Here is a 4,871-nt window from a genome sequence, read left to right on the forward strand (position 1 = left end):
TTCACCCCACACCCACCCCCCCACACCTACCCACATCCCACAGACACTCACAATCCACTCCACATACCTACACACCCATAGCCCCCCACAAACTTATACCCACCCCCCACAATATACAAGAGTAAGACTTCATTTTAAGCTATTATATACAATCACCTCTATGTACACTACACAAACTCATGTAAACCAGGACAAAAATATTTTTTTTAAAATCAAACCAATGAATGTTTTAGATGTTCAATTTTCAGAATATAATTTGGTATTTCTCTGGTTCCGAGATGGCAAACCCTTTGCTGAAAGGAGTACTTTCGGGGGCAAGGGGAGGGACTTCTGGTGGCTAAGGTCAGGGGTTAGGGGGAAGGACTTCCAGGCACAAGATGGCGACCAGGGGGCCAGGCACCCATCAAGGGGCAGGGCTACCCATGCGGCCCTCGACAGCTTGCCAAAACTGGGTAAGCAGCCCTCTGCCCAAAATAATTGCCTGCCCCTGTCCTACATTCACATCTGGGAAGTGTAGACCTTGCCAGCCTGGGTAGATCCCATTAATAGGTACCATATTGTTTCCTCAAAGATACCTGATATTCTCTTAATCTTATCTTTGCCATTGTTTTATTTCCCCTTTGGGCCCCCACTAACATCTTTCTTTGACTGACTGACTGACTATCTTTCAGTGATGCAGAATTGATAAAATGAGGTGTACAAAATAATAATAGAACATCAATATGATGATGTACACAATAACTGCAACATGTATGAATAGTATAATACACCAATATGCTAATTATTATTATTACGTTGTGAAGTATAATTTAATAAATATTATGTGCCTAATATCACACAAACTACTTAATCTCTAAAAATAATTTATTTTCAAGGTATGGAATTTGTGGATGACTGTTTACCTTAACTATCATTGGTTAGAAGATCTGGAGATAAATGCTAATACATTAAGTTCTGTCTCTTTACAAGAGTAGAAAGAGGATAGAAATAATCAATTTTGCTATTTTAGGATTTAATAGTGTTTCCAAAATGTCTGCTATTTCACCTTCTCCCCCCATAAACAATAGTTAATTTAATTTTAAAGTCCTTGACCCATGGAAGTTAGAGATGTCATGAGAGGGTGTGTCCTAGCTGTGGGGTGAGTTGCATTTCCAATAACTAGTTAAGCACATAATACTTCCTATATGGGTAAACGTCGCAGGCTTGTGTGATTGGCCTTAAAGAATGTAGGGCTTCCACCCTTGAATACAATAGCTAGATAAAAACATTTTTCTTCAAAACTTGTTGGCAGAAGGCAGGGCAGGGCACCTTTGAGATTAACTGATTCAGAAAGGCATACATTTTCATAAGAGAAAAACCTGCTTCACCTGACGCTGTTGCCTACCAAAGCATATACTTCTCAGAACCAGTCAAAGAAAAGTTGCTGATTCCTACAGAGCATAGATTAAATAATGTAGATGAAGTACTGTACTCACACCTGAGTTACAAGGCTTACCAGCAAGGAAGTGACATCACGCACTGGAGTATTTTATGATCAAAAAGTGCCCAGCTCCTCTGAAATTACCCACAGGCTTATTAGTTAGCTAAGGCAGTGGTTCATGTGACTGTTAATGAGTTTGTTGCCTCTCTGTTAGTGAGGTCATTGTTTTCACTTGCCCTCTAGTCTTTTAATCCTACTAAATGCATCATTCTGTAACATATTTTCCATAGGTACAGCCAGTAAATAGCCTTTATTCAGCCCATTGTGAAAAACTACACTATTTTTTCCCCAGCACTAAGCTGATGCTAACACCAAGAGCTGCCGAACACCTGCAAAATAGCATGTACGTTATACTCAGCCCAATATTTGTTTTCTTCATTGCTGCCAAAGATGGTGTTTACAGCATAAGCCAATCAAGGCTGAAATGCTATTCTGCAAAATGATGAAATAGGGATATATTTATCTAGGAATAGCAAGAAAAAATATGTAGCATCTCCAGCAACCTTTGTCAGCAGGCTACAAAACACCTTTAACTTTTCAAGGAGAAATGTCACGTTCCTGCATTCTGCAGACCAGTCACTAGAGGGTTATCTCTGAGCAGGTTGGATTCCACCCGGTAGAGGGCAGTCGGGTACCTACACATTAGGCAGGACTTTTCACACCCACACCTACTGTAGGACAGTAGTCTAAATAACAAAAGTACCCCCTTACACAATTCATATGTTCGGTGGTAACAGAAATGTTTCTTGTTAGTCCTACATATTAATTGCATTTTCTTTTTTTCATATCCAAGTTTCTTTTTCTGAAATGTTTTGTGCTCACAGAAAAAAAATCTGAGCAGTTTTATTAGATCCCTCTCACTCTTTGGCTAAGCACGTGAAAAACACAATTTTTTAAAATTTTTCAGAGCACTGATATTTTTCAATGCCAAATTCTAAAGGCTGCCTTAAGCTATATAGACTGATGGAAAACACTGCAGATGTTCTACTGAAATCTACAGGAACTGTATGGGGGAATATGATGGTTAAACCCCCCCCCCCCCCCCCCCAGAACCCCCCAGGATCCTTTTGGAAATAAAAGTTCATTCAAATGCAGTTGCTACACTTCCTTCTTATTTTGAAAACATTTATCTTTACCTTTATTTACAGGGAAAGGGCTTTTCTCAGCATTTTGTCATTCTTTTTATATGTTGGCATGGTAACTGATTATTATAAAAGTTTCATACCCTGCAAGTCTTGCTGTAATGGGAGAGTTCTATTATGACAACTCTAATTTGCTGCAGGAACAAGCACAGCCTTGCCTCTTTAGGGTAAGGGCCTTCAGGCAAAGACAGGAATTTGGGAGACTAAGGTTTTGTCTATACACAATTCTTGCACTGAGGTAATGATACCCATTTCAGTGGTATCAGTGCAGCTCCTAGCATGGAAACAGTTATATAAATGTCCTTCTATCATTTTACTTTATTTTGGTAAGGTTACTCCATTAACATTTGATGTTGGAATAGCTGCATCCAAACTACAGGTTCTGCTGATTTAATTATACCAGTGCCAAAAAAGAAGTGCAAACCACTCATAAATAATAGAAAGGCAAGGCAGAATCTGAAATAAAGCACAAGCATAATAATTGTAAAAATATGTTTTTAAATAAATAAAGCAAATCACTAAAAAAGTTAATTGGACATTTCACGAATCTCATCACTTTCTGTTCTAATTTTAAGGAGCAAGTTTTTGACCTGTTTTCTGTACTATAAACTGAAAGCAACAAGTAAAGCAAAACTGGCCCCTAGGCACCCACAATAGGGAGGTGATATGAGAAAACAAACTACATGTGATGGATGTGACTAGTCTTATTTAATGCACTGCTAGAAGGGACTATGAACTATTTGCACCAAAATAACACGGACTAGAATAGGGAGATATAGTTAGCAGTTGATACACATTACCATTAACAATTAGATTGTTACTAGTCCACAATCATACTTCTGCACTCAAAACAAGTAATGGGAGATTTTGACATTAGAAAGAGGTAGCTAGCTGCTGAGTTAAGGGTGTACTCTGTACTGCCTTGACATCAGAACAGTGGTTCTCAAGGTTTTTAGATTCAAAGCACTCCTTGTTTGACCTGAGGCACCCCTCCATAACTTTTGTGATCTGAGAGGTACTCCATTTAAAAAATTAATTTATTTAATAGAGTGCTTACCTCCTTGCAGAAGGGCCAGGTCGCAGGGACAAGGTAACAGGTAGGGAGGGAGAGCCTGAGCCTGCTCTTATCTCTTCACACTTCCTGCAACACTCTTCAAAGGCAGTCACAGCACCCTGGTTGAGAATCACTGCATTAGAAAGTAGAGTAGCCTTTAGCTTTAGTCTGGGTGCTAAAAGAAATTAAACAAATAGGAATATCATTAATGGTATTCATTTATTTAAAACTAAGTCTTTATATAAAAGAGTCATTTTATTTTTCCTACTCCTGGTAAAGGTTGTTATATTAAAAGAAACTATGAATAAGTTATGGTCTATCCTTATCTAGCATTCAGCCATCGGAAATCTCTGCTTAGGTTTTTTAAAGGAATACTCTATTTGAAACAAAAATCACTACAGGTAGGTCTAGTGCCCTGTATTATGCAGTAGATCAGACTAAAACATCCTAGTAGTCCCTTCTGATTTAGAGTCTCTGGCTGTGTCCCAACTAGCAGGGGTGTGTGTTTGGAGTGGCACAAATAGTAGTGGCACAAATTTGTGCCACCACCTTGTGCTGCAGCGCATGCCCCAGCACGTGTAGTTTTTAATGGGACATACTGTCCATCTGTGGGCAAATGGCCCATGTCCAGCTCGTCCCAGCTCCTGGCATGCTGCTCCAACTAGGTGGAGGGGGCTCGCTGGGGCAAAGGGTGCCTCAGAGCAGAGCTGGCCAGCAGACAACCCCCATGCTGAGGCACCATGCACCCAAGCGAGCGAGGGAGCAACAGGTAGAGACAGGAGCCAGCAGCCCAGGGCTGCCTGCTCCCCATCTCTGTGTGCTGCAAAGCCCCCATGCTGAGATACGTTGTGCCCCAGCCAGCTGCAGAGTAGAGTGGAGCAGCTGACTGGGGCACAGTGTGCTTCAAGACAGGTGAGCAGGAAGTAGGGCCACGCGAAGCTTTGAGTGCTGTTTTGATTTGGAGGAGATTCGGCTTGATTGTCCAAATCCGGTGGCCAAAATCTCCAAATCTGAATCAAATCAGGGAACCAATTAAAAGGTCCGAATCTATTTGAAGCTCTCCAAATCGATTCAGAAAAGATTTGGAGAGCTTCAGAGATTTGAGCAGTCCCCGCTGGCTGCAGCAGGAAGCTGGACCCAGACTCTGCTGGGAAGTAGGGGGTGGGGGAGGGAGGGCTGGAGGAGGGGGCAGGGG

Source organism: Alligator sinensis, unplaced genomic scaffold (genome assembly GCF_000455745.1).
Source record: "Alligator sinensis unplaced genomic scaffold, ASM45574v1 scaffold1463_1, whole genome shotgun sequence".
In the NCBI taxonomy this organism is placed as follows: Eukaryota; Metazoa; Chordata; order Crocodylia; family Alligatoridae; genus Alligator; species Alligator sinensis.